Source organism: Tursiops truncatus, chromosome 13 (genome assembly GCF_011762595.2).
Source record: "Tursiops truncatus isolate mTurTru1 chromosome 13, mTurTru1.mat.Y, whole genome shotgun sequence".
Classification (NCBI taxonomy): Eukaryota; Metazoa; Chordata; class Mammalia; order Artiodactyla; family Delphinidae; genus Tursiops; species Tursiops truncatus.
Window position 1 is genome coordinate 49,728,964 of NC_047046.1, and position 8,049 is coordinate 49,737,012.

At 39.4% G+C, this 8,049-nt stretch overlaps 1 pseudogene; it reads left to right on the top strand.

Annotated features, from left to right (window-relative positions):
* The first annotated feature begins 6,326 nt into the window (after positions 1–6,326).
* LOC101336295 (small ribosomal subunit protein uS2-like) lies at positions 6,327–7,390 on the top strand (annotated as a pseudogene).
* The last annotated feature ends 659 nt before the right edge of the window (positions 7,391–8,049 follow it).

Consider the following 8,049-nt stretch of genomic DNA (forward strand, 5'->3'; position numbering starts at 1 on the left):
CCTAGATCATGGTTTGTAGATAGCATTCTACAAATTAAAGGAACCAGTGCTCCTTTGAGAAATGGCTGATTCTAGGGCTAGGGCAGGGAAAATACAAGATGAGCCAGGAGCATGTTATAGCATCAGAAAGTAAGCAAGAACTCAAGAAACAAAACACTGGGAGCAGGTCAAAGGAACATAGGAGCCAATGTGAAAGTATTCCCAAGGCCAAATAAATATACATGGGTCCATACTGATATAAATAAATATGGCAGAAGAGACAAATCTTCCTTATGGAAGAATTTCAAATAATATATGTAGATTTTCCCCCCTCAGGATGTGGAGTTTAATCCCCACCTCCCACTCCTAGAAGAGGCTGGACCTGTTGACTTGCTTCCAAGGAATAGAGTATGGGAAGGGAAAAATAGTAACCACAGTGGAGAAACCTGGCAAAAACTACTTTAACCTAAGTTTTCTTAACCTCAGTACTATTGACATTTGGGACCAGATAATTCTTTGTTGGGGATGGGGGCTATTTTTTCTGCTTATAGGATTTTAAGTATCATTCCTGGCCTTTCTCCACTAAATACCAGTAGCAATCCTCCCCCTGCCCCACCAGTTACAACAACCAAAAATGGACATTGCTAAATGTCCCCTGAGGGCAAAAATTACACCTGCCAGAGAAGCACTGCTTAAAGTTTAACAGCACCAGTGATGTGTGGATATCATGAACCATTTGGTATGATGTAATAAGGTCACTTCAGCTCTGTATATTCTTTCCAAAAACCTATAATCTCAAAATAACTAAAGTCAGAAATGAAAGAGGGCACATTATTGTGAATATTATAGAAATAAAAAAGATTATAAGAGAGCACTAGGAACAGTTGTACACCAACAAATTGGATAAACTGGACAAATTCCTAGAATCATGCAACCTACCAAGTGAATCATCAAAAAATAGGAAACCTGAATAGAACTATAGCTAGTAAGGAGATTCCCAACAAAGAAAAGCCCAGGACCAGATGGCTCCGCTGGTGAATTCTACCAAACATTTAAAGAAGAAACACCAATCCTTCTCAAACTCCTTCAAAAAATTAAAGAGGAGGGAATGTTTTCAAACTCATTTGATGAGGCCAGAATTAACCTGACACCAAAGCCAGACAAAGACACTACAAGAAAAGAAATCTACACACCAGTATCTCCTATAAATATTGATGCAAAAACCCTCAGCAAAATATTACCAAACAGGGCTTCCCTGGTGGCTCAGTGGTTGAGAGTCCGCCTGCCGATGCAGGGGACACGGGTTCACGCCCTGGTCCAGGAAGATCCTACATGCTGCGGAGCGGCTGGGCCTGTGAGCCATGGGCGCTGAGCCTGCGCATCCGGAGCCTGTGCTCCGCAACGGGAGAGGCCACAGCAGTAAAAAAAAAAAAAAAAAAAATTACCGAACAGAATTCAACAACATATTAACAGGATTATACACCATGACCAAGTGGGATTTATTTCTGAAATTCAAGGATGGGTCAATCAATGTAATACATCATATTAACAGAGTAAAGGATAAAAACCACATGACCATCCCAACTGGTGCAGAAAAAAATTTTTTTTGACAAAATTCAACACCTTTTCATGATTAAAAAGTTAAAAACACACTCAACAATCCAGGAATAGTACTTCAACATAGTAAAGGAAAGTACCTCAACATAATAAAGTCCATATAAATAAAACTCACAGTTAACATCTACTCAGAGGTGAAATACTGAAAACTTTTCCTCACAAGAATGCCTGCTTTTGCCACTTTAACGTAGTACTGGAATTCCTAGCCAGAGCAACTGGCAAGAAAAATAAATAAAAGGCCTTGAAATTGGAAAACAGGAAGTAAAATTATCTCTCTTTGTAGATAACATGATCTTATATGCAGAAAATCCTTAAAATTACACACACACACACACACAACTTCTTAGAACTAATAAATCAATTCAGCAAAGTTGTAGGATACAAAATCAATAGGCAGAAATCAGTTGTGTTTTAATACACTAACAATAAACAACCTGAAAAATAAATTAAGAAAGCAATTCCATTTAAAATAGCATCAAAAATAATAAAATACTTAAGAATAAATTTAACCAAGGCAACAACACTAGAAACTACAAAACATTCTGGAAGAAATTAGACACCAATAAGTGAAAAGATATCCCATGTTTAATACTACCCAAAGAAATCTACAGATTCAGTGAAATCCCTATCAAAACCCCCACAATTTTTTTCAGAAACAGAAAAATCCATCCTTAAACTGATATGGGATATCAAGGGACCCTCAATAGTCAAAACAATCTTGAGAAAGAACAAAGTTGGAAATCTCACACTTCCTGATTTCAAAACTTACAAAGCTACAGTAATAGAAACAGTGTGATACTTGCATAAAGACAAATGTATAAACCAATGGAATAGTATAGAGAGCCCAGAAATAAACCCACCCATAAATGGTCAAATGATTTTCAACAAGGGTGTCAAGACCATTCAATGGATAAAAGACAGTTTTCTCAGTAAATGGTATCGGGAAAACTGTATATCAACATACAAAAGAATGAAGGTTGACCATTGCCTTACATCATATACAAAAATTAACTCAAAGTGGATCAAAGGGGACTTCCCTAAACATAAGAGGAAAACTACAAAACTCTTAGAAGAAAACATTAAGGAAATCTTCATGCAATTGGATTTGTCAGTGATTTCTTGGATATGACAACATAAGCATAGGAAACAAAAGAAAAAATAGATAAATTGGACTTCATCAAAATTAAAAACTTTTGTGCATCAAAGGACACTATTAACAGAATGAAAATGCAATCAATGGAATGGGAGAAAATATTTGAAAATCGTATATCAGATAAGGGATTGATATCCAGAATATATAAAGAACCCCTACAACTCAACAACAGCAAAAACTAACCAGATTTTTTAATTGGTCAAATGGTTTGAATAGACATTTCTCCAGAGATGGTATATAGATAGTCAAAAAGCACATAAAAAGATGTTCAACATCACTGATCATTAGGATAGCCATTATTTATTTATTTTTTTTTGCGGTACGCGGGCCTCTCACTGTTGTGGCCTCTCCCGTTGCGGAGCACAGACTGCGGACACGCAGGCTCAGCGGCCATGGCTCACGGGCCCAGCCGCTCCATGGCATGTGGGATCTTCCCAGACTGGGTCACGAACCCGTGTCCCCTGCATTGGCAGGCGGACTCTTAACCACTGCACCACCAGGGAAGCCCAGGATAGCCATTATTTAAGAAAGAAAGGAAGGAGGGATGGAAGGAAGTAAGGAAATAATATTGTTGGTGAGGAAGTGGAGAAGTTGGAACACTTGCACAATGCTGATGGGAATGTAAAATGTTGCAGCCACTGTAGGAAACAGTATGGTGGTTCCTCAAAAAAGTGAACATAGGGTTTCCCTGGTGGCACAGTGGTTGAGAATCTGCCTGCCAATGCAGGGGACACGGGTTCGAGCCCTGGTCCAGGGAGGATCCCACATGCCGCGGAGCAACTGGGCCCGTGAGCCACAACTACTGAGCCTGTGCGTCTGGAGCCTGTGCTCCGCAACAAGAGAGGCCGCGGCAGTGAGAGGCCTGTGCACTGCAATGAAGAGTGGCCCCCACTTGCCGCTTTCGCTCGAGAGCCCTCGCACAGAAACGAAGACCCAACACAGCCAAAAATTAATTAATTAATTATTTTTTAAAAAGTAAACATTGAATTACAATATGATCCAGCAATTCCACTTCTGGGTGTATACCCAAAATAATTGAAAGAAGGGACTCAAATATGTGTACACTGATGTTCATAGCAGCATTATTCACAATAGCCAAAAGCTGAAAGCAACCTAAATGTCCATTGACAGATAAATGGATAAACAAAATGTGGTGTATACATACAATAGAATATTACTCAGCATTACAGAGAAAAGAAATGTTGACATACACTACATCATGGAGGAACACTGAAGACATCATGCTAAGTGAGATAAGCCAGGCACAGGGCAAATATCTTATGATTCCACTTACATGAAGTACCTAGCAGCTTGGATACACTGAAATGGGAGTTAGTGAAAGCTACATAAGTAGAAAACATGAAGGCTGAAACATGGAGGGAAACAAAATTATAGAAGATACAGCAAAGAGCTTAGGAATCATATCTGATACGGGAAAAAAGGCCTAACATACACATATCTGAGTCTCAAAATGAAATAAGAGATGATGGAACAAAGGCTATATTTAAAGAAAGAGTGGTCAAGAATTTTCCAACCCTCATGAATAATCAAATCATGCATTAAAGGAGCACCACAGACAACAAAAACTACAAAGAAAAGTATACCTGGGGACATCATAGTACCTAACAAAAGCAAAGAAAAAGAGAAAAATCGAAAAAAGGGGAAAAAACGTTATATTCAAATAAACAACAAATAAACTGAGGTTTAACTTCTCAACATAAAGCCAGAAGATAATGAAATATCTTGGAAGTATAACTTTCAAAAGCAAAGACAATGTGAAGACATTTCCAGACAAACAAAAATGAGAGAATTCATTGCCCACATACTCAAACAAAAAATACTAAAAGGAGTTCTTCAGGCACAAGGAAAAAACAGTTTAGGAAGAAATGAAGAGCCATGGAAAGTGTAAATCTGAAGGTAAATGTAAATGAATATTAACTGTAAGAAAAGATAATAATGCCTAAAGTTAGGAACTAAATACATTCTCAGAGAGATTGTAGAAGTACTAATTTATATTAGGTTCTAATAAACCAAGGGTGCATGTTGTAATCGCTAGAGTAAAAGAGGAATATAACTAACAAATTAACAAAAAGTAAAATGGAGAAATAAAAATTGTTGATTAAGGCTTCCCTGGTGGCGCAGTGGTTGAGAGTCCGCCTGCCGATGCAGGGGACGCGGGTTCGTGTCCCGGTCCGGGAAGATCCCACATGCCACGGAGCGGCTGGGCCCTTGAGCCATGGCCGCTGAGCCTGCGCGTCCGGAGCCTGTGCTCTGCAACGGGAGAGGCCACAACAGTGAGAGGCCCGCGTACCGCAAAATAAATAAATAAATAAATAAAATTGTTGATTAATCTCAAAGAAGGCAAGGGAAAAAGAATATAAATAGTCAAGACAAATAGATAACACATAGGATCATGACAGATGTAAGCCCAAATACACCAGTAATTATATTACATGCAAGTGGACACAAGACAAAGATTCTTGACTAGAATTTTTAAAATTAATCATGTAATACTTACTTGAGATACAACTACCAGAATCCAGGAAACTTAAAATACAAGTATGGAAAAAAGATACTGCATTCAAACACTAACCAAAAGAAAGGTGCTAATCGCTGTACCAATATCAAACAAGAAGTAGACTTTAAAGCAAAAGTCTTACTAGAGATAAAATGGGACATTTCTATTGATGAGTCAATTCACCAAGAAAATAGAAATATTCTAAAAGTGTATACATCTAATAATTTTGCTTCAAAGTATATAAAACTAAAATTGACAAAACTAAAATGAGAAAGAGATAAATCTACAATCCTAGTAGGAGACTTTTACACAACTCCCTTAGTAAAAGAGGACAAGCAGAAAAAATGTCTAAGAATATAGTATATGTGGACAATATGATTAACAAAATGACCTAATGGACCTATTAGATAACAGTACAACCAACAATGACAGAAACCTTGATTCTTTTTAGGTGCACAGAGAACATTTTCCAAAACTGAGCATATGCGGGTTTGTATATTCAACAAGCCTCAACAAATTTCATCAGATTGAAATTGTTTAGAGTAGGGCTGTGCAATTGAATTTTCTGTGTTCTACCTGCATTGTACAATACAGTAGACACCATAGTCAACACAGTGGTCATTAGCCACATGTGGCTACTGAACACTTAAAATGTGTGCCTGATGAACTACATTTTATTCATTCTAATTAATTTATATAGCCACATCTGGTTAGTGACTACATATTGGACAGCACAGACTTAGCACATGTTTTCACATAACAATGAAATTAGCTAGAAATCAATAACACACACACTTAAAAAAATTCCCAAATGTTTGGAAATTAAGAAAAACAATTTAACTTACCCATGGGTAAAGGAAGAAAGCACAATAGAAATTAGAATATATTTTTATCTGGATAATAGTGATATTATTAGGGGAAAAAAGGCTAAAATTCAATGATTTGAGTATCCATCACAAGAAGTTAGAAAAAGAATAGCAAGTAAATCTAAAGGAAGTAGGATGAGGTCCATAAGCGTTGTTCTGGTTTCTCATCATAACTTAAAGAGAAATATTCACAATGTCCAGAGCCCTTGATGTCCTGCAAATGAAGGAAGAGGAGGTCCTCAAATTCCTTACATAAAGAACCCACTTAGGGTGACACCAGCCTTGACTTCCAAATGGAGCAGTGCCTCTACAAAAGGAAAAGTGATGGCATCTGCCTCATAAATCTGAAGAGAATCTGGGAGAGGGTTCTGCTGGGAGCTTGTGCCATTGATGCCACTGAAAACTCAACAGATGTCAGTGTCCTCCAGAAGTACCGGCCGGCAAGCAGTGCTGAAGTTTGCTGCTGCCGCTGGAGCCACTCCTACTGCTGACTGTGTCACTCCTGGAAGCTTTACTCACCAGATCCAGGCAGCCTTCCAGGAGCAGAGACTTCTGGTGGTTACTGACCCCAGGGCTGCCCACCAGCCTCTCACACAGGTGTCTTATGTTGACCTGCCCACCATTGCTCTGTGTAACACAGACTCAACTCTGTGTTCTGCGGGCATTGCCATTCCCTACAGCAACAAGGGAGCTCACTCAGGGGGTCCGAGGTGGTGGGTGCTGACCCTGGAAGTTCTGCACATGCGTGGCACCGTCGCCCGTGGACACCCACGGGAGGTCATGCCTGATCTCTACTTCCACACACACCTGGAAGAGACTGAAAAGGAAGAGCAGGCCACTGCTGAAAAGGTTGTGGCCAAGGAGGAATTTCAGTGCGAATGGACGGCTCTAACTCCTGAGTTTACTGCTACTCAACCTGAGATCCCAGACTGGTCTGCAGACGTGTAGGTCCCCTGTGTGCCTATTCAGCGGTTCCCTCCTGAAGACTGGTCTGCAGCTCCCACTGCTCAGGACACTGAATGGGGAGGGACGACCACTGATTGGCTTTAAGCTGTTCTCTCATAGCCCTTAAAGAGAAAATGGAAATGAAGTTGATGAAAAATCAACAGTTTCTTTAAAAAAAGAAAATAGAAGGAAGGAAATAGTAGAGCATGAATTAATGAAATAGAAAGCACACATTTTAAAAAAGAAAAGCCAAAAGCTCATTTTTGAGAAAGAATTAAATTGACAATCCCCCAGCAAAACTGATCAAGAAACAGAGAGAAGTCCCGTTTGTCAACGTAAGGAATGCAAAAGTGGCCATCAGCACAGATCTACAGCCACTACAAGTGTAATATAAAGGATATGATTCATAATTTTACCTAAAATTTATAAAATTTACCCAAAATTAACACAATAAGAAATATAAAATCTGGGACTTCCCCAGTAGCACAGTGGTTAAGAATCCACTTGCCAATGCAGGGGACACGGGTTCGATCCCTGGTCAGGGAAGATCCCACATGCCATAGAGCAACTAAGCCCGTGCACCACAACTACTGAGCCTGCACTCTAGAGCCCGCAAGCCACAACTGCTGAGCACGAGAGCCACAACTACTGAAGCCCACGCTCCTACAGCCCGTGCTCCACAACAAGAGAAGCCACCGCAATGAGAGACCTGCGCATCTCAACAAAGAGCACCCCTGCTCACTGCAACTAGAGAAAGCCAGTGTGCAGCAACAAAAACCCAACACAGCCCAAAAGTAAACTAATTAATTAATTTAAAATAAAATGTCCAGCTCAATGGCTTTAAAAAAAGAAAAGAAAAGAAATATAAAATCTAAATAGCTCTGTGTCTATTAAGGAAATTATTGGGAATTCCCTGGTGGTCCAGTGGTTAGTATGTGGCACCTTCACTGCCGGGGTGGCCAAAAAGAAAA